The 23,213-nt window shown below is 44.2% G+C and overlaps 1 long non-coding RNA gene across 1 annotated transcript; it reads right to left on the reverse strand.

The window, feature by feature from the left end:
• Window positions 1-6,812: 6,812 nt before the first annotated feature.
• Window positions 6,813-21,046, reverse strand: LOC135310898 (uncharacterized). The gene is made up of 3 exons (XR_010370849.1): window positions 20,960-21,046; window positions 8,004-8,067; window positions 6,813-7,919 (listed from the first exon to the last, which is right to left on the reverse strand). It is a non-coding gene; the product is annotated as an uncharacterized LOC135310898 (long non-coding RNA).
• Window positions 21,047-23,213: the final 2,167 nt, after the last annotated feature.

Genomic DNA, 23,213 nt, shown 5'->3' on the forward strand with positions numbered 1-23,213 from the left:
CAAGCTGGCCCTGCCCAGCCACAAATCCTACATACTGTGGAAGGGGTTAGAGTCCCTGTAGTGCATATAAAAAATATGCTGGGCAAAACAGTCTGGGTTCTTCCTGCCACAGGGAAAGGCAAACCCATTCGTGGAATTGCTTGAGGATCTGGGTGTACTTGGTGGGTGATGCGGGAGGATGGAGAAGTCCGGTGTGTGCCTCAAGGGGATTTGATTTTTGGTGAAAACAGCCAATGAACTGACTGGTACGCTGTTAATTGCTATATAATATGTCATCACTAGTATGGTTACTATATGCCATATCAATTTTATCATATTAGGAATCTCCCAAATTAATGAAGAATGAACTTTGATGAAACCAAGCAAAGTGATGGAACAAGGACTGACTTCACCCTGCAACAATCCAGCACCACACACACCATCTCTCCATCCCTGAAAGACTGTTATGATTGAGGCCAAAGTCATGGTCTAAATGAACTCAATCGTCATTTTTTTGACATTTGTGGGTATTTTTCAGATATTTTACAGGGGTGGTCCATAGACTAAGGGAATCATAAATGATACCTGTGTATTTTATCAAAGGATGGGATGGGGGTGGTGGTTCTTGAGGTTTTATTGGATAGTATGGGACCTGAGCATGACGTAAATGATATGGAATAAGGGGTGGATACTGTCATGTTTTTAGCTGGGATAGAGTTAATTTTCTTCACTGTAGCTGGTATAGGGCTCTGTTTTGGACTTAGTGTGAGAATAATATTGATAACACATTGATGTTTTAGTTGCTTCTAGGTAGTGCTTATACTAGTCAGGGACTTTTCCAGCTTCCCATGCTCTGCCAGGTGCACAATAAGACATGAGGGGAGGGGGCACAGCTAAAAGAGCAGATCCAAACTGGATAAAGGGATATTCCATATCATATGATGTCATGCCCAGTATATTAACTGGGGGGAGTTGCCTGGGGGAAGCAACTCAGGAAGCAACTGGTGGCGTTGGTCAGCAGTTGGTAAGCTTTTGCATCACTTGTTTTTTTTCCCTGGGTTTCATTTCTCTTTCTCGTTATTTTCCTTTTCATTATATTATCATTCTTATTCGTCTTATTATTATAATCTTTATTATTCGCATTACCATTATTGCTATTACTATTTTATTTTAATTATTAAACTGCTCTTATCTGTTGTGGTTTAGGCGGCAACTCAGCCCCACACAGACACACACTCACTCCCCCACCAGCGGGATGGGGGAGAGAATCAGAAGGGTAAAGCTTGTGGGTTGACCAAAACCAGCACATTATCTCAACCCACAAGTTTTCTTGTTTTTGCTCTTCCAATTCTCTTCCCCATCCCACTGGGGTGTGGGGAGTGAGCGAGTGGCTGCATGGTGCTTAGTTGCTGCCTGGGGCTAAACCATGACAGTGATAGTATCCGCAATGCTCAGCAAACCGAAATAAGGTAGAGCAAAACAAACATGTTTTGTCAGTGCCTCTAAAAAGAGATCATTGACACACATGCACATGCACACGCAGGTACACAGGCAAAGAAGGAAGAAGCACTGAATCCTTTCCTCTTTCAGTTTGAAGATGCCCAACTGCACCACTCACCTGGCTGTCAGGAGGAGGCTTTGCCTCTTGCCGCCTCAGTTCTCTTCTGGGTTTCACTAATAATATGTTATTAGCTGTAAAGGTTATAGTAAGTGGAACTGTTTAACATCCTATTAGCGTATCTTCTAATATAAATTCCTTCATTTTCTTCTCACCTCTCTGATGTATGGAGCACATACTGTAGCTCAAGGATGGTGGAGACTGCTTTCCTAATAGCTGAGATGAATCCCAGAAAAGCTATAGATTACAGTAAATTTAAGATGTCAGTGTAGCCTGGACTGGAGTGGGGTGTTGCGGCGAGCGAGGAAAGCAAGCAGCCAACTCAATGTGAGTGATAGAGCAAGCTTCAACTTTATTTTTAAGTCACTGCGCTTTTATATGCTCTTGTAAACAAGCTTCAATAACTGCTTAGTTAATGTCACGGGTTACGATTCTTCCTTAGCAAGCAGTCTAGTTCTGCATTTCATACCAAAGTTCCTTGTTCTTGTTTTATCATTTGCTCTCAAAGTAGAAATGTCTTTCACCTTTCTTCCTCCTCTTTAGTGACTTGCAGATTCTCTGTAATTTTCCATCAGCGGGTCTGTAGTCAAGCTAATTCCATCGCATACCCATAATCCTCCACCCCGCTTTCTATCTCAAACAACTTATCATGAAACACACATACTGATTCAATCCTATAGTTCCCCACATATCCCCCTTTTTCTTTTGTTCCTTGGGAAAGGAACACGGCATTCATACTTCTTTCCATCATTCGTTGCATACATTGCGATATACAAGGGACACACATTAATATAATGATAAACATTACAAATATTATTAATCCCATCTGCAAAATACTCTTGATCCAATTGCCAATGCCCCATCCATTAAACAAGCTGTTAAACCAATGCCATGGATCATCCTCCCTAAGTTCTGAGACCCTCCTTTTTAAGCTCTCAATACTTGCATGTATTGATTCCGAGTGATCTGATAGATTCATGCAACACATCCCTTCAAATTCAGCACATCCATGTCCTTGGGCTAAAAGCAAAAAATCTATGGCTGCGCGGTTTTGCAGCGTAGCGTGTCTTACAGAGCCTACATCTAGTAATAAACCAGATAATGCCTTTGATGTGGCATTTGTTTGCTTAGCTAGCCAACACCCTAGCTTGTTTAATGTCGTGAGGCTTTGAGCAACACCAACGCCAGGAGCCAAGAAGGAAACAGCTACGAGTTTTTGTAGGATTCCAAAATTCAGCTGTAGAGTCACAGTTATCCTCAAACTTATGAGTGCTCCTTTTGCTTCTCATCTTTCTGTAATGTTGATAAATCATTGAAGTGTTAGGGGTAAAAAACGTTAGGCGACCTATAGAGCAAGGCCCTCCCTTTATATGTGACGGGATGCCAGGCCAAGCTCGATCTCCACAAATTAAAAACAAGCCTGTAGGTAGCGCAACAGGCATATTGTTAGAGCGTGATATATTAACAGAGGTATAGTTACACCAAGCAGTAGCATTTTTATATATATTTAGGGTGGCATTCACAGACCAAGAAAGGGACTGGTTTTGTCCCGTATAACTGAAGTATAAACAAGCATCCATTGACAAAGAACCCAATAGCTCAAGCTCTTGTGGCTCAAAATTAGTTTGAGGGCGATGGACTGCCCATCTGTCCCAATTATTCACACAATTCTGGGGAGTATCACAAAGGCTTCCTAAGTGTGGTGTATTTTGTGGTATCACTAGTGTCCAATTATCAACTGGCACTCCAACCAAACAGGTGGAGAGGGGATTTCCTGGTGATGACAATGATAGGCAGATAGAATCTTGGCCTGTTAGATTCGCCAGGGTAACCCATACATTCTGTTTTGGCTGGGGCGGTATGTATATGCCCTCGGTGATTCTTATCACGATACTTATGATAACTAATGGGAGTACTCTTGTGTACATTTTTTCTTTGTCTTTTCCCAGTGCTTCGGGGCTACTTCCCATATTTCAGGTACCTGGTTCTTTACAGCACACTCCTGGCGCAGCACTAGCAAAGGAGCACTATTGATTTGTCTGACCCAGTCAAGGGTGTGCAATTCATATCGTCTAGAACCCTCTACTTCGTGGCCTGTGATGATTAAAACCTTATGTGTCTGTAATTGGTGATAGTAACAACTGTCACACCACCTCCTAGCTCGATGGGTTTTTACCCACCTGCGCTGTTGACAGCTATGACACTCTCTTAGTACCCAGGGTCGGCACTTATTGCATTGGGGACATTCTATCCGTATCCTGTCTACCTCTACCGGTGTAGTCATACGTTTTCACCGTCTCCTGTCACTTCGCAGATTTCGTCCTTCTGTTCACTAGGCATAGCCTTTACCCACTTACTGGGTATCCACCTCGGACCTGTGAGGGTAAGCACACACATGTAACCTCGACCAAAATATTTGACTTCTACGGGCCCTTGCCATAGACCAGTGGAAGGGTCTCAATACTTCACCATTATTGCCTGTCCTGACTCTTTCCCATCGTCATTTCCATGCACCCACACAGGAGGGTTATCGTGTTCTGCAAATATGCATAAGTGATTTAATACAAACAAAACTTTTGCACAAACAAAACTTTTGCACAAGCAAAACTTTTGCCATTCCAACACCCTTATCTTCTCCCCCTTTTTCTTTTTGCACTAAGTAAGTGCACCCAAAATGTGAGTAGAACCATAGAGTACGGTGAGATCGATGGGGAGATCGGGGTCCAGCCGGTCTACTGCTCCCTGGACGATCTCGGAGCTAAGACGTTGTATCATAGAGGTTTGTTCAGCAGTCGGTCGGACCGGCGTGGCAGGGTCAGTGCCTTTCAACATTGGGCGAAGAACTTCCAAGTCATCATTAGTGATTCCGGCTACTGGCCGTAGCCATTGCAGGTCTCCTAACAGCCGTTGAGCATCATTAAGGGTTTTAATTGCTGTGTGCAATGTAAGTTTCTGTGGACTTACTTAAGAGTCACTGATGTGCCAGCCGAGGTATTTCCATACTGGTGAACGTTGGACCTTTTCTGTTGCTATTACTAGGCCGTGTAGCTGGAGCTGTTGCTGTAAATATAATTCTTGCTGTGCTGAGAAAGGTTGTTCTTGCGCAAACAAGATGTCATCCATGTAATGGTAAATTACAGTGTCCGGCCATTGCTGCCTTACGTCTTTTAATGCAGCATCTACAAAAAGTTGACACAGAGTAGGGCTATTCTTCATGCCTTGTGGCAATACTGTCCATTTGAAGCGTAAGTCAGGACCCTCTCTGTTGATTGCTGGTAAAGTAAATGCAAATCGCCGGGTATCCTGAGGATGCAGCTTTATAGTAAAAAAGCAGTCCTTTAAGTCGATAATTAGTAAATGCCAGCCAGTTGGTAGCATGGCTGGATTTGGAAGGCCAGGCTGTAAAGCCCCCATCGGTTGCATTTGCTGATTTACTGCCCGTAAATCATGTAACAGTCTGTACTTCCCTGACTTTTTCTTGATAACAAAAATAGGGGTGTTCCAGGGGCTTGTCGACAGTCGGAGATGTCCTTGATCTAATTGTTCTTTTATTAATATATGGGCTTGTTGTAGACTTTCCCATTTGAGCGGCTACTGTCCGACCCATACTGGCTCTTCCGTGAGCCATGTCAGTGGGATTGGGAAAGTCCATGCGGCAGTGACCCTCTTTGGTTACTGTTAAGAGTTTTTAGCTGGACCCAATGGGGCGAGAGCGGCACAAACTTGTTGCTGTACGCGTACCATTCCCTGCCCAACTTCCCTCAATGCTTCAACTAACATAGCTCGGGGGCCGGTAGGTATTGACGCAGCAATGGGCCCTTCATAAGAATTTTCCAATCAAGAGGATTATGGTGTGCAAATAAATTTTGATTGTTAGCAGGGTCCGGCTGATAGATGACAGGGAAAGCCTGAGCCAAGAAATCGGCGGTCTCTAGGTCCCCGTTCTGTAATGCCTCTAACCCGATTTTCCGCCAGTCAACCTGGCCGCGCGCAGCAGGCACAGAACGGTGAGTAGACGGCATGCTCGGCTTATTTTCCTCCACCGGAGAGACTATATCACATAAATTTTTAATATCTTCACCTCCGTTCCCCAAGCTAGTTCCTCCTCTGCCAGTTTCTACAGATGTAGATTTATCAGGGGCGGGAGGGTGGGGGGGGGCGGGGGGGGGGGGAATAAGGGGCTTTCGAGGTACGACAACTGGGATCCCCGAGAAGGGAGGTGAGATATTGTCTAAGCCAATTCCAATCTTTCCAGCATTGGGGTCACAGTTGTCTAGCCAATCAGAGGCGGCTGTTGCTAATCTTTTTTCAGTTTTATATTTTTTCATACAGTTAATCACTTCCCACCAAGGTTTCATTAGCTTTTTCGCTGTCTTATTGTCATCTATCACCAAATCCCACAAACAATCACCATAGGCTCTCCACTCCTCTACCTCAAAAATCGACTCCGGTTCTTTAAAAAACCCTTTCGCTTTACCTACTGCAACTAATCCTGACAAGTCTTTTAACTGACTTACTCCCCGCTTTTCTAAAAAGCGCTTTAATAATTCGAAAGCTACCTCGACCTCCATCGCCCGATGTGAGGAAAATCAGCGTCTTTGTACGGCTCTCGCTCCCGGGTTAGCTTCAGTTGCGGAAAGCGGATCCCCTCTTGAATTCCGAGGTTGAATCCAGGCCGGAGGGTCGGGACGTATCAAAATTGATGCATAAATTGACTCCTTTTTGCCCCCTGGCTGCCGTCTGCCAGTGCATCTCCGTCTCTCGCTGCCGTATCAGAAATAGTCCTTTTCAGGTCCCTGTTCGGGCGCCATTTGCGGCGAGCGAGGAAAGCAAGCAGCCAACTCAATGTGAGTGATAGAGCAAGCTTCAACTTTATTTTTAAGTCACTGCACTTTTATATGCTCTTGTAAACAAGCTTCAATAACTGCTTAGTTAATGTCACGGGTTACGATTCTTCCTTAGCAAGCAGTCTAGTTCTGCATTTCATACCAAAGTTCCTTGTTCTTGTTTTATCGTTTGCTCTCAAAGTAGAAATGTCTTTCGCCTTTCTTCCTCCTCTTTAGTGACTTGCAGATTCTCTGTAATTTTCCATCAGCGGGTCTGTAGTCAAGCTAATTCCATCGCATACCCATAATCCTCCACCCCGCTTTCTATCTCAAACAACTTATCATGAAACACACATACTGATTCAGTCCTATAGTTCCCCACAGGGTGTACTTCTGGTTATCACCAAGGGAGGTTATTCGTGTCCAAAAGTGTTGCAGAGGAGGGCTTCAGGACTAGCAAAGGCCTGGAGGAGCTCTCAAAAAGAGGAACTACTGAACGAGCAGAGATGAAATCTCTTGGGATTGCTCAGCCCAGTGAAAACAAAGGTGGCAGGGAAATGACTGCAGTGTCTAAGGAGCAAAGAAAGAGAACTTAAAGTACAACAGTTACACAGGAAATGTGTATGAGCTGACCACATATAAATTTTAGCTGGAAACAACAAGAACTACAGATGAGTAGTTCAGGAGTACCCTCTAACAGGAGAAGGATGGACAGAAAAGATCTTTGTTTTAAGTGGGACCCTCACAACCTTAGAAAGGAATTGCTGAGGTAATTGCTGGTGATACAAGAATCATGGCCTTTGGGACCAAGAATATCTGATCTGGTCTTCTGATCCACAGAGGACGTCTTCTAGCACTTCAGCAATGTGGGCACTGTGCATCTACTTAAACCAGTTTCACTGCTGGCATCTTGCTTCCTCTTCAGTCCTTCTGACTATCTGTCCCAGCTTGTAAAGGTCTTTGGAATTGAGACTGTCCCCTTAGATGCTTAGCCAGCACCTAGTCCATTAGTTACTCTTGCTTTAAGTACTACATTAAAAGACTACTGTTAATACTGTAATGATCATTATTCTGAACTTAGTAGAGAACCAGAGCTTAAGTTTTCCATGTGGTCCTAATCCTGAGCTGTGCAAATGACTTGTAAGTTTTAAATTATAAGCCCTCATGTTCTTTTTTTTTTTTTTTTTACTTCAATTCACTAAAACAGTGAGTTGCTCCATATTATACATGGACTTGGCAGATGCCAATAATCATGTTTCTTCTCTGAACTTGGGAAAACTTGGTTTCCTGCGCTGAGATGCAATTTGTATCTTCTTTGCTCTATGTACACATTTGTGTTCAAACAGAGAATATGAGCAGCCCACAAGGCCAGCCCTCCACTCATTTTCAAGGAGCCTTATGACCTTCTTGCTGCAGGTTCTTCCTTGTTTAGGTGATAGCAGGATAGGGAGCACCACAAGGCAGCCTCACTGGACAAATATTCACTGCTCGTGTGCCTGCAGTTACAGAGACACCTTCATTGACTATATATAATGAGCATTATAGCTTATTACACCCAGGAGGTTCCTAGGGGAATATACCTCTGCCCTAGGAGGAACTCCTCCACGCACTCTTCATTCACAGGCAGTTGTTCTCATGCTGAGCCTGTAACAGAATGAGAACACAAAAGTTATTTAGTTTCCCTCAAAACCAGATCATATGACAAAACATGTACAGAAATAGGTCTGTAAACAATGTGCAATTCTAAGCAGCCAGCCCTAGTGAGACCACATTTGGAGTACTGTTCCGGTTTTGGCCCCCCAGTTTAAGAAGGACAGGGAACTGCTTGAGCAAGTCCAGCGGAGAGCTACCAAGATTATCAGGGGACTGAAGCATCTCCCATATGAGGAAAGGCTGAGAGACTTGGGTTTGTTTAGCCTGGAGAAGAGAAGACTGAGGGGGGATTTCATTAATACCTATAAATATCTAAAGGGTGGGTGTCAGTGTTACCGAAAAATGCGGTAAAATCAGAAACAACTCTTTAACACCAATATAGTATTAAAGAGCAGGCATTCTTTATTCACGGTGCCAGATGCATGGGGGATCGCTCCTCCTAACATGCATACCTTACACACTTTTCCCATACAATTTATAGATCAAAAATTGACATATTAATACATATTCATTGTCTTTTCTACTGATTGGTATAAACTTGCTCGTTCCATATGTAAATTACTGCGCAGGCTCAGTTATCTTCTTCCATTGTTCTCTTTTAAGTAGGTGGTACTACTTGGGTCGGTGGTCCGTGAGTCGGTGGTCGCGATCTCCCCCTGCCGGAATTACCTTTTACCTACTTGGCTCCTAATCTTGGCAGTCCTGGCCAGTTTTCTCAGTCCACTACACGAAACCACATTTTGTCATCCTTTTTGACAGAAGCACATTGTCTATTGTTTTGTTCACATTAATGATTACCTAGGGACTAAAATACAGATCAACAGATACACTGATTCGTACACTCCATGTTCCCATAATATAACAACATCCCTGGTTGATTAATTTCATCACTTTGGTTACATCAGGACAATGGGACTAGGCTCTTTTCATTAGTGCCCAATGACAGGACAAGGGGCAATGGGCACAAGTTGGAACATAGGAAGTTCCACCTCAATATGAGAAAAAAATACTTTACTGTGAGGGTGGCAGAGCAGTGGAACAGGCTGCCCAGGGAGGTTGTGGAGTCTCCTTCCCTGGAGACATTCAAAACCCACCTGGATGCGTTCCTGTGTCCCCTGCTCTAGGTGTGCCTGCTCAAGCAGGGGGGGGCAAACAAGATGATCTCCAGAGGTCCCTTCCAACCCCTACCATTCTGTGATTCTGTGATAAAAACTAATTAAAGAGGTAGTCTAAATCACAACAAAGTGCACAGAATTTTAAATAGCCTGTCTATGTATATTCATGTCCTTTAGCTAAGTCATTCACAATCACTTGTTGGTTCTTTTAACTACATATTAAAACTTGCCTTTTCTACAGAGTAAACATTCCTATAAACACAGAGGTCAAATCCCTTCTCCCAAAACTCTTCACTTTAAACTTTCTGAGAAGATGGGAGAAGACTGCAAATAACTGAGCTGCTGATTGACTTTCCATCCCAGCAAGTGTATTGCCAGGCACTAGGTCTTCAGGTTCCACAGGGATGAAGGATAATAATTTTCTGCTCTGAAAGAGTAGCCTCTGAAATGGTCTCTAAGTACTCCAAGCTCTGCCTCTCATCCATCTCCTAGCCATACAGATAACCTGCAGAATAAGTAATGAAGTCAGCCAGTGGTGTACTGTACTTCTTGGTGAGCATGGGTGCTGCTTGCTGGGGCTCTTCTGTTAGCAATAGAGGTGAGTCTTACCTTGAGAATTGCCCCAGTGCCATGCACAGATGGTAGCTGGACTACCAGCAGGGGTAGGTTCAAACAATAAATTTTCCCTTTCATTTAGCAATGCCACACTGTCCCATGCCCTCACAAGCAGATAACTCATAAGTTGGATCCAGCTACTGTGATTAACAAAGCAGTAAGACAGCGAACCTCCAAGAGAATCCATCTCTGCATAGCCTGATGACTGACTAACTGTCCTTAGAGTTAGTTGAGCTGTTGGAAGAAGAGGCTAGTACATAGGCAAGTAAATAGCATCACTGAGGGAAAAGAGTAAAATGAGGAGGAAAGAAAAAAAAGATGTGGAAAAGCCACTGACTGTAATCCTTGACGATAATATTAACTGAAAATGAGAGGTCATTATCCATTTGGAGGTTAAAGTAGCTGACTTCAGAGATTCACAGTCTAGGTTTCCTACCTACAAGCGTTAACTGGCAAAAATACTTTCTAAAACAATACCTTTAAAGTAAAAGATGTAAAATATTCACAAGATACAGAAAATTCCAGGAGGTACTGTCTCTGTAAAGGAAGTGTAGACAAAAAAGTCACACCATTCTGATATGTGGGGACAGAACTAAAACATGCATTAGAGATACATATTAAAGCACAACTTCTCTGAGAATGGATGATCTTAGCAATGAGTTTTTGTGAATAAATTACAAGACCAACATTATTCAATAGAATATATTCTGTGTCTTAATCCAGAATGCATTGATTTCCTTCCATTAACTACAGAGAGCTTTGGCTTAGGTCCTGGATGGAATAATTTGACTCCCTTTACAAGTAACTTCTGAACAAAGAAAGGAGATAAAATTTATGAGATGATTTGTCACAAATTATTCATCCAAACTGACCTAAACTCTAATAAGACACTCTTCAATCAACACTAGATGTGTTTAGCTTGAGACCTGAATTTGGATGGCTTCCAAGTTTCTCTAGTGTTCAGCTTCATTAGAAACCAGGGGTGAAAACAAAAATGAACTGACAATGCTAATGCCATCACACACAATGGGGGAAAAAGACAAGACAACCTGAGCAGTGATAAAGGTGCCGTGGTGGCCTCATGCGATGGCAACCAGGAGACCAACCACCCCAAGGGTTTGCATATCTGTAGTGGGTCCTCGTGCACCCGTCCAGGGAAACCTGTGTGCTCAAGCACCTTTCTGAAATGCCTGTACACCAATTCGTGCAGCATGGGGAATAAACAGGAGGAACTAGAGGTCTGTGTGCGGTCGCAGGTCCATGATCTCATTGCAGTCACAGAGACATGGTGGGATAGCTCACATGACTGGAATGTGGTCACAGATGGCTACAGGCTTTTCAGGAAAGACAGACCAGCAAGGCGAGGTGGGGGAGTTGTTCTTTATGTGAGGGAGCAACTGGAATGTATTGAGTTCTGCCTTGGAGTGGAAGGAGAACAAGTTGAGAGCTTGGGGGTAAAAATTAAGGGACAGCCAAATATGGGTGACACTGTTGTGGGCATTTGCTACAGGCCACCTGATCAGGAAGATGAAGTTGATGAAGCCTTCTACAGACAGCTGGAAGTAGCCTCGCAATCGCAGGCCCTGGTCCTCATGGGGGACTTCAACCACCCTCGTATTTGCTGGAAAAGCAACACAGCGAGCCATGCACGATCCAGAAGGTTCCTGCAGAGCACTGAGGATAACTTTTTGATGGAGGTGGTGGAGGGGCCAATGAGGCAAGATGTGCTGCTCGACCTTATCCTAACAAACAAGGAAGGGCTGGTTGAGGATATGAGAGTTGGGGGTAGCCTTGGCTGCAGTGACCATGAGATGGTTGAGTTTAGGATACTGTGAGGTAGAAGCAGGGCTGTGATTTGGGTTACAACCTTGGACTTCAAGAGGGCCAACTTTGGCCTCTTCAAAGACCTGCTTGGAGGAATCGCATGGGCTAGGGCTCTGGAAGGCAGGGGGGTCCAAGAAAGCTGGACAGTATTTAAGGACCACTTCCTCTGAGCTCAAGATCAGTGCATCCCCACAAGGAAGAAGTCAGGCAGAGGAGCCAGGAGACCTGCATGGATGACCAAAGAGCTTCTAGGAAAACTCAAATGGAAGAGGGAGGTTCACAGTATGTGGGAAAAGGGACTGGCCACTTGGGAGGAATATAGGAATGTTGTCAGGGTGTGCAGAGATGCAACGAGGAAGGCCAAGGCCCACTTGGAATTAAATCTGGCAATGCATGTAAAAGATAACAAGAAGGGCTTCTTTAAATACATCATTACTAAAAGGAAGACTGGGGAAACTGTGGGCCCACTGCTGAACAAGGTAGGGGCCCTGGTGACACAGGATTCAAAGGAGGCAGAGTTACTGAATGCCTTCTTTGCTTCAGTCTTTACTGCTAAGGCTGGCCCTCAAGCATCCCGGCCCCTAGAGGAGAGAGAGAAAATCTGGAAAAAGGAGGACTTCCCCTTGTTTGAGGAGGATTGTGTTAGAGATCACCTAGGCAAACTGGATCCTCGCAAATCCATGGGCCCCGATGGGATGCACCCACGAGTGCTGAGGGAGCTGGCGGATGTTCTTGCTGAGCCACTCTCCATCATCTTTGAAATTTCATGGAGGACAGGAGAGGTGCCCGAGGACTGGAGGATAGCAAATGTCACTCCAATCTTCAAAAAGGGCAAGAAGGAGGACCTGGGAAACTATAGGCCAGTCAGCCTCACCTCCATTCCCAGAAAGGTGATGGAGCAGTTCATCCTGGAGGTCATCTCCAGGCATGTAGAGGACAAGAAGGTTATCAGAAGTAGTCAACATGGATTCACCAAGGGAAGACCATGCTTGACCAACCTGATAGCCTTCTATGATGGTGTGACTGGCTGGGTAGATGAAGGGAGACCAGTGTTGTTTACCTTGACTTCAGTAAGACGTTTGACACTGTCTCCCATAGCATCCTCATGGACAATATAAGGAAGTGTGTGTTAGATGAGTGGACAGTGAGGTGGATTGAGAACTGGCTCAACAACAGAGCTCAGAGAGTCATGATCAATGGGGCAGAATCTGGTTGGAGGCCTGTAAATAGTGGTGTTCCCCAGGGGTCTGTACAGGGTCCAGTCTTGTTCAACATAGTCATCAATGACCTGGACAAAGCAAGTTTGCCAATGGTACCAAACTCGGAGGAATGGATGATATGCTGGAAGGCTGTGCTACCATCCAACAAGACCTGGACAGGCTGGAGAGCTGGGCCGAGGAGAACCTGATGAAATTCAACAAGAGCAAGTGCAAGGTCCTGCACCTGGGGAGGAACAACCCCATGAAGCAGTACAGGTCGGGGGCTGACCTTTTAGAAAGTAGCAGTGCGGAGGACTGTGGCGTCCTGTTGGACAGCAAGTTGATCATGAGCCAGTGTGCTGGTTTTGGCTGAGAAGGGGTTAATTCTCCTCACTGTGGGGGTTGGCTACCTTTCCAGCTTCCCGCACTCTGCCACATGGCGGGGGGGTTGGGAGGGGCAGGGCCGTGGTGGGGGCAGCATGTTCATTCCATACCATGTGACACAAAGCCCCATATGTTAAGGGGGGGCAGGTTGCGGCTTGGGAGAGGCACGGTGTCGGGTCAGCGGGCGGTGAGTGGCCGCATCGTGTGCGGTTTGTTTCGGCAGTTCGTCCCCCCTCTCCCCTCCCTTCCCCCCTCCCCCGGGGCTTTGTCCTCTCGTTGTTCTCCTTTACATTGCATTTCTATTGTTGTTTCTTTTAATTTTAATTATGAAACTGTTCTTATCCCAACCCACGAGCGTTACCCTTCTGATTCTCTCCCCCATCTACCGGTGGGGGAGTGAGCGAGCGACTGTGTGGGGCTGAGCTGCCGGCTAAACCACGACAGCCAGCAATGTGCCCTTGTGGCCAAGAAGGCCAATGGTATCCTGGGATGCATTAAACGGAGTGTGGCCAGCAAGTTAAGGGAGGTTATCCTCCCCCTCTACTCTGCCTTAGTGATACCACATTTGGAGTACTGTGTCCGGTTCTGGGCCCCCCGGTTTAAGAAGGACAGGGAACTGCTTGAGCAAGTCCAGCAGAGAGCTACCAAGGTGATCAGGGGACTGGAGCATCTCCCTTATGAGGAAAGGCTGAGACACTCGGGTTTGTTCAACCTGGAGAAGAGAAGACTGAGGGGAGACCTTGTCAGTACTTATAAATATCTGAAGGGAGGGTGGGTGACAAGAGGATTGGACTGTACTCTTTTCAGTGGTGCTAATGACAGGACAAGGGGCAATGGGCACAAGTTGAAACACAGGAAGTTCCACCTGAACATGAGAAAAAGCTTCTTTACTGTGAGGGTTTAGCCAGCAACTCAGGCCCACAGAGCCGCTGTAAATCCTGTAATTCCAAATATAAACAATAAGGCTACTACTTGAAAGCATTGACTCATATTACTCACTAATATTGCTCCTGAGAGATTAGTAGGGTCTTTAACAAAACACAGTCATCACATCTATGGTCCTCTATGGCATCAACCCAAGCTTTGTAAGTGTTCTTCCCACAGGGGTTGTGAGCTCATTCAGATTTCTGCCAGTTTCCAGGATAAAGCCCATGAGTTCAAAGGATTTGTCTTGACAATTAGCTGCCAATTCCAGTGCAGCTGTTCCAAGTTAAGAACGGCCAAACATCTCCCTGCCCTCAGACATCATGCAGGATATGCTTCCAGAGTCAATACTAATAATGCCCCATAAGAGACAGAAATGAAAAAAAAAAACAAAGAACCACACAAAAAAACCAACAAAAAACCCTGTAGGGAAATAGACAGGGATCGGTGACCAGAAGATCACGCGCTGTGACGGAAAGATAGACTCCTCCCCATAGGAGTGGCAGGAACAGGAAGCGCAAGAGCTATATAAGCGTGTGACGCAGTTAAATAAACGGACCTTTTGTATCCATCATATTGATGGCAGTGGACAGTACTTCCGCAGGGGATGAAAAACTCTCCAGTGATCTGCCAGAGGTATGTGGCTTCCGCATTGCAGCAAGTAAGTTGACAGTATCGGGAGAGAATCTACATGATCCACTACATGGATGATGTCCTCATAGCTGCACCCACCGAGGGGTTATGTGAACAAGTCTTTTCAGACACCCAAAGGGTCCTTGAGGACAGGGCCTCAAGATAGCTGAGGCAAAGGTACAACGAGGACCAGTGTGTGGATTTCTGGGTGCTAGAATAGAAGGGGATTGCATACAAGCTCAGCCTATTAAACTTACACCTAAGGTTAAAAATTTACAGCCAGAAGCTGGTAGGAGCACTGCAGTGGTTGCGGACATTCGTGCGCGTCACCGGTGAGGAGATGCAACCTTTCTATGTGTTGCTGAAAGGGACCGACCCATGGGAGCCCAGGAGTTTAGACGCTGAGGCAGCCCAGCAGTTGCAGATGATAGAACGTCGAATGCAAAAGGAAGGAGTATGGCGGTGGGACCCTCAGGAGGAATTAATCGCAGGATGGATTCTAACTGCTGGTGGAGGATTAGGACTACTATATCAAATTACGGGTGGGGGAAGAAAAACCACTGCGATGGGTATATCAGAAGGTTCCCAAGGATGCATTCTCCACAAAAGTCAAGGTAGCCGGGGGAATGATTTGGCGTCTGCGAAGGGAAAGCAAGGAAATCTTTGGGAAGGAGCCAGGTAAGCTGACGGTGCCGTGGAATGGGGAGAAATGGCAGAAGGTGGTAGTGAAGAGGATATACAATTGGCGGTATACTCGTACCCAGGAAAAATCGTCACGGGCATGGTACAGAGGTGGGCCAAGACAGCCAAAGTGGTGGATTTCAGTGTGGATAGTAGAGTTTTGGATACCCCTCACCCAGGACCAACATATTTCACAGCCGCTTCCTCGAAGACGAACAGAGCGGCAGTAGTGTGGAAAGAAGAGAATAGTTGGATGTGCCAGACGTATGAGGAGCAGGGTAGAAGTGTGCAGTGGCTAGAAGCGAAAGCACTAGAGATGGACCTGCGAAAGGATAGAGATCGGCATATAAATGTGTGCACGGACTCTCTATACGTGTATAAATTCGTCACGTCCATGAAACAAGAGGGTGTACCACACACGGAAATTGCCTTGATGCTAGAGGTTGCTTTATCGCAGCAAGGAGCAACTGTGACAGTAATTCACATTTGCAGTCATCAGACGGGGCCCGGACCACTTATTGAGGGGAATCGCATGGCTGATGAGGCAGCCGTGGGAGTCTGGACATTGACGGAGGCAAAGAAACTGCATGAACAACTGCACCTGGGTGCTAAAGCCTTGGCAAAGGAGTGTGGCATCTCAATAAGAGCAGCAAGAGAAGTAGTAGCCACCTGTCCTTACTGTCAGCACTCGCCATTGTGGGAGGCAGGAGTCAACCCTCGAGGACTGGAAGCAAATGCTATCTGGCAGACTGACTTTACTGAATGTCCACAGTTGGCCCCCGGAAGGCACCCGGCAATTACAATTGATACATATAGTGGAGTCATCATGGCTACTCAACATCGGAAGCAGACCGCAGCGCAGTTGGCTGCGCATTGGACCACGGTGATGGCGTGGCTTGGAAAGCCCACCGAGATAAAAACAGAAAATGGACCATGCTTTCGGGCTCAAAGTACTGAGGAATGGTGCAAAGCTTGGAATATTGTATTAAAACACAGAATTGCTTACAATAGCACGGGGCAGGCAATTGTTGAACACGCTCATCGCACCTTGAAAGCAAAATTAATACAGCTTGGGGAGGGGGAGGGGTATAAGGGAGCTATACCCGTAGCAGCTCAGAAAACTATTTTAATGCATGCGCTATATTCGCTTAATCATTTTTTATATGCGGGCAGGAGCAAGTTACAGCAGTGGAGAAGCACTTTGGCAAAGCTCAAGCAGGCGAGCGCTATCCGCAGGTACGAGTAAGGTTCCCAGGCAGTGAGCAATGGGAGAGAGGATGGAAACTGAGATGCCTGGGGAGGGGCTACGCCGCGGTTGAGAATGAAGGGCGCATAGAATGGGTGCCTGCAAAGTGTGTGAAAGCAGAACTGTGCAAGGATGTACAATGAATAATCCCTCTCTGAGTTGTCTCTTTGCAGGGTCTGCTGACATAGATCCTCATGCTAGCCGTACCATTGGGAAAAGAAATGAGCTCCTTGACAAGATTGCAAGCAATATTGCAACGAGAGCGACACTGGGAGAGGGCGGCAAAAGAGGGATATGAACTGGAATTGGAGAGTAATAATTGGGGGGATCTTGTTGTGTGTAGTAATCATGGTTATTTGTGGGCTGCCATTGTTATGCTGTGTTATAAGACAAATCAGGGAGCGCCTGCAAGATTTACATGAACATAGGCCTGACCGCAATATGTATCCGCTTATGCAAGTAGCTTTGTAGAACTTTTAACGGCATGGGGAGGGGGAGATGTAGGGAAACAGACAGGGATCGGCGACCGGAAGATCATGGGATGTGACGGAAAGATAGACTCCTCCCCATAGGAGTGGCAGGAACAGGAAGCACAAGAGCTATATAAGCGTGTGACGCAGTTAAATAAACGGACCTTTTGTATCCATCATATTGATGTCTGTGCATCACTGTCCCCAGGGTGGGTAGAGCCCTGTGTCCCGGAGATATGCGGCCCAAGATAAGTTCTCCCACAGAAGCGTACAGCAACACTGCAGGAGCACAATGTTGTGCAGCTGAAGCAAGAAACACTTTGTCAGTTAATATGTTAAAGCAAAACACACAAAAAAATAAAAAAAACCATGAAACCGTATTTGTGTATTAAATTCTATGGACACAAGCAACGCTTTTGGTGCTGATGGTTTCTTTCTGACTTTCCTCTCCTTTCTTTTCCAAAATCTAGCTATCGAGCTGCAAATCTTTACGCTTTCAATCCTCTCCCTAGCCTAAGCGCTGCAAGAGCCGTTGCAGACAGACGCACGGACATCCCCGCGCTCGCAGCCAGGTGTGGGACCTGCCGGCAGGGGGCAATGTTTCATGGCTATTCAAGCAAAACCATTGAAAACTTAAAAAAAAGGAAGAGGTTGATGGGGACGAGGGCAGAAAAAGATGCTGTGGTGCAAGAAGCAAAGGAGTACTATAGCCGTGTGGCAAAACTCACCCGTGTCAGCCCCAGGCACCCACATAGTTTTGATTTTTTTCCAAATTTACCTTGCTGATAAAGAAACTCTGTGATAAGGAAACATTGATAAATGACTGAAGTGTGAATTTAAAAGTTGTGCTGCGCATTCCCCAGAGCATGGGGAATCAATCTGCCGTCGGTTTTGTAGACCTAGTGTTTCTTGCCTGGTTTTCCCTCGGGTTGGGGAGCGAGGGTTGCTTGGGCTGATGCCTGATGCTGCTCCCTGTGACTCGAGGGATTCTATGCACCACCTGATGTCAAGGCTGGCTATCACCACAGGGGTGTCAGGGAATGATAATGAACAGGGAAAAGGGAGAAAAGGCAGAATTAGATATCCTGAGGCTCTGCTGTAGATCTGGTGCTGATAAATATAATCTGCTTTCTACTGGGTGTGCTACTGCTTACCATGGTAGAGGCTCAAGTATCCCACAAGCACATTGACCAACCTGATGCCATCAACTGCCTGGCTGGGAAAGGTGCTGTCCCTTAGATGAGACCCAACACAGATGACAGAGGCTTAATACCAACAGTGATTCTTGCTGAATACTGCACCCTGGCCTTGTGGGGGTCTCATTCTTACTGTTCATGGGCTGGCAGAAATTCATTCACACACACAATGCCAAACACCCCGAAGTATTTTTACAAGCTATTATTCAGATAGAGATTCATGCTGAAATACGATACACCTTGTTCCTCATGTTTCCATTGTCAAAAGTTTCATGTGTCCATATTATCCATTGCCATCTGAAGGATTTTGCACGTTACTAATAGCATGTGAGCATGCTCATTTTTTTTCTCCAAATAACTTCTCTCCATGGGACTGAGAACATATTTGGACAAGAGAAATCAAGTATTTCTGATCCAATTAATGTTATCTGTGCCTAACAGAGCAGCCCAATAAAATACAATGGTAGACCTATCCAAGAACAGCCAACTGTGTCATACTTGGAGCACTGATCTGGAAGATGAGGTTCAGGTATCTGCTCTGATTTGGACAGGTTGCAAATGGAAGTGATGATATCACACATCACCAGTGGGATTTTACCATGAAGGTGAGGCTCTGTCCCTTTCTATGCCAAGAAGTCCATCTTGGGCTGGAGAAATTTTCTGAGACAAACTCAGTCAAAGCAAAGCCCTCCAGTTTTAGTGATTCAACAATTTCTTAGGAAAAGTCATGATTTGTCCTCACCTTATGGCAGTGTTTCTTCAGCCATTGGATGGCTACTTTCAACAAGGAGTAGTAAGATTTTGCTTGGTACTATACGGCACCTTTCATCGGAACTGCACTGTGTATACATCACTGTCAGTCAAAGCTCAAGAGATTTGATTCTTCTGCAAATTCTTTTTCAAAGATTATGAAGTCAGAAAGGACCATCTAGGCCATCTAGTCTGTCTCCAGCCTGTCAGGGTCATTAGTGCTTCAGCTTGGCTTAGGCTAAAGAATAATTTTATTTTATTCAGTTAAACTTTGTTCCCAGAAAGGAATCCCAGTCCAAATCCAGAATTGCACCAGGGCAATATAACACCTAGCCCCAAAGTGGACCCCAAGCTTTAACTGAGGTCTTTCAATTACAATATGTGGACAGAGTTAAAAATTAGTTGGATTTACAGTGGGTAGGGGTCACTTAAACTGTTATATAGGAAATGCTGAAGGGAGGAATGGTCCCAGCCCTGATCCTTTGAGAAATTAGGTACCTAACTCCAGTCCCTTGGTATCATGTAATTTCCTCACTCACAAGGCATTTTCCCCCGGAATCAAATCTATTTCTGATAGCTAAACATAATTCTTCAACACTTGCCCTGAAAATAATTTTCTCCAGCCCTCAATTGTTTTTTTATGGCTCTTTTCTGTACCCTCTCCAATTTTGTCACCATATGTTTTAGAATGTGGCTGTCAGACCCATCAACAGCCTCTTGAGTTCAACCTTACTATTGCCATACGCCACAAGTGACCTGGCTGCAGAGCCAAGGATCACATCAGCACTTCCAGATTTGAGGGTGCAACTCGAAACCGGCACTGCAGTGCTTGTCCAGGTTTTTGTCTGTGTTTGCAAGAAGCATCTTACTGCATTAAAATGCATTTTGTTTGCTCAAGCCAGGCAGTGCAGTTTGTTGTTTGTTGTTGCATCAGGCTGCCTTGGACTCTCGTTCTTTGCTATTTCACCAACCATACTGTTATCTACAAATGTCATCAGTAGTTTTATATTTGCTTCCAGATCACTGGAAGGGAAAACTCTAGTAACACTCCTCTTTGACAATAATTCTGTACTGAAAATTACTTTCAGAGATCTGGCAGTTAGGCAGTTCTTAACTCGTTTCATGTCTGCTCTTGTCCCAAACACAATTACTTTTGCTTGGCTAAAGCATATCTTCTAGAAGTCATCCAGTCTCCAACCTGAAAAATGTAATGGGATGGTGAGTTTTACCAATCTTCCTATTAAGTTTCTGGAATGATTAATCACTATGAACCACATATATCTTCATGGCAACATGATCTTTTCTCTGAATTCAACTTCTAGTTATCAATTCCTTTTTATTACTTTCCTAGCTAGATTAAACAATTCTTTATACCTGGAATTCCCAAGCAGATCCAGTATTTCCATTCACTCCCCATCCTAAATTATGTATCTTTAAATTACCTCCTGCCAGTCCTGTGCTTCATTGACTGATGTTATATTTCTGCTAATGTGTTGTGCTTTTTATTCATGATACTGCTTCTATATTAGTTTATAAAGCTTTAAATATATATAAGTACATATATTCAAGGCTATATATATATGTATGAAAACTGTGATTGAAATCCACACCATCATAGATCAGCAATGCACATGAGAATCCAGGATAGGTTTTGATGCTTATTAGTAATTGGTTTCTTTGAAGTTATTTATGAGGGAAAGAATTTCGTGAGCTTAAGAGATCAGAGTTACTTGTTTGCTCAGGAAAGACTATGAAATATAACCACAACTGTAAGAGCAGTAACAAACTGATGGATGTTGAAAGAGCTACAGGAGGCAAGCATACAAAGGTTTTCAAAAAGACTCACATGTCTGAGCAGCCTGAGCAAAGGGCAGGTCCTGGTCTTCTACTGGTGTGCCAGCAAGCACTGCATCATTGAGCCCTACAACTTTTGTATGCTGTCTGATTACAGAGAAATGTTTAGTCACTGGCTCTGTAGGGGGAAGGTGGCTGTGGAAAGATCTGATAAGTAAGAAAGTGTGGACCTGAACCTGAGCCTCTCATGTGGTCATCTCCCACACTGTGATACAATGTTGCTAAGCTACCAAGATTTTCTTCTAATTGTCCTGGTTGAGAAATTGGAGACAAAATCTTTTTCTTTTGTTTTTGGACAGTAGTGAGCATGGCACTGTCTTTGTCAGTATCAAGAAGATGCTGAGATAGGGATAACAGAACTCAGTTATCAGAATAATGTGCAAGAGAAATGGTTTGGGGATGCTGGGGGTATAAATATCCTAAACCCATGGAAAATCAACCAAAAGAGGGGGGTTTATGTTTTCTAAAATGAGTTTTGCACTTGGTTTCCAATCCCTTGGCCCTGAATTTTGATTCTTGCCTGCCACTGTTCACACAACAGTGTTGAAACTTGATACCACGTTTGAGGGATTTACAAAATAAAAGGGCAAGTTTAAAAATCACTGTTATTTCTATATTGGGGCCAATTGTTCAAACAGTTGGATTTATAATTCTTGAGCAAAAAAAAGGGGAGGATTGAAATACATTCACATTTCACCCATTTTCAACTGTCTTGGAATATCGCTTGGAATATCGCTTACGTTGTAGTGGGATACAATGAATTGCTAACTACTGTATGTCTAAGAGTTTATATGTGTGTATATGGATGGATGGATGGATGGATGGATGGATGGATAGATGGATAGATAGATAGATAGATAGATAGATAGATAGATAGATAGATAGATAGATAGATAGATAGGTAGGTCTTCTATGTAAAGCTCAGAAAGGCAGCTGAGAAGCTAAAACACATAAGGAAACTGGTCTGATTTAAGCAATTAAAAAAATTGTAAATGGTTATTTTTAATGATTTGTTTGCATTTTTGAATCATATAAAGTGTTACCAGTGTTTTATTGGGGGCCTTGCAAGATACATTTTTTTCTTTCACATTAACTTAGAAATCACCCAATAATTGTGCATAACATTGATTCATACCATGAACCTAGAAAGACTTATATACATATTTAACTCAATATGCTATTTATATAAAAATAACAGGCTCATGGCCTTCATTATAAAACATCTGCCTGTCTCATGCAGTCAAGGTTATGTACAGATTGTTAGAAACAAATAGGAAACTCATCTCAGGTCCACTGCCAGAACCAAACCAGCTTTATGAATGCCATAGTATTTTTAAAGTGAAAATAACAGAGAGAAGGAAATTTCCTTTTTCAGATTATCCACTTGCATTGCATGAACTCCCTGACACACAGGAGAGTCAGGGGGAGATTTTTTTAAAAAAGAAAAATGTTCTAGATCTAGAAGACAAAACCATAGGTAAGAAAACCTTTGATGCCAACCTGATCCACAATGATTTATGCACTAACGTCCTACAAGGTGACTACTCAAAGCAATGGGTCTTTTTCTGCTTATGAAATTTATCCTGACAGGTCCATTCAGAGTTTGAGGTCTACAAGTAACCAGGTGTGATTTTTTTTCCACTTATACATAAGACAGGCCTAAAAATAACTTTAGGTCAATCAAAAATGTCCTTTAGTAGTTTTCAGGCTTTTTTATTATTGTTTTTTTTTTAAGACTCCCCCATGTTTTCAAAGTGAGTGAGTGTCATGGTTTTAGCTGGGATAGAGTTAATTTTTTTCACTGTAGCTGGCATAGTGCTGTGTTTTGGACTTAGTATGAGAATAATATTGATAACACACAGATGTTTTAGTTGTTGCTAAGTAGTGCTTATACCAGTCAAAGACTTTTCCAGCTTCCCATGCTCTGCCAGGTGCACAAGAAGCCGAGAGGGGAGGGGGCACAGCCAACACAACTGATCCAAATTGACCAAAGGGATATTCCATATCATATGATGTCATGCCCAGTATATTAACTGGGGGGAGTTGGCTGGGGGAAGCAGTGATTGTGGCTCAGGGACCAGCAGCTTTGGTCAGCGGGTGTTGAGTGGTTGTATCACTTTGGTTTTTTTCCCTCCTCCCGAGGTTTCACACCTCTCTCTCTCTCTTGTTATTTTCCTCTTCATTATATTATTATTATTGCTATTACTATTACTGTTTTATTTTTATTATTAAACTGTTGTTATCTC

Source organism: Phalacrocorax carbo (genome assembly GCF_963921805.1).
Source record: "Phalacrocorax carbo chromosome W unlocalized genomic scaffold, bPhaCar2.1 SUPER_W_unloc_6, whole genome shotgun sequence".
In the NCBI taxonomy this organism is placed as follows: domain Eukaryota; kingdom Metazoa; phylum Chordata; class Aves; order Suliformes; family Phalacrocoracidae; genus Phalacrocorax; species Phalacrocorax carbo.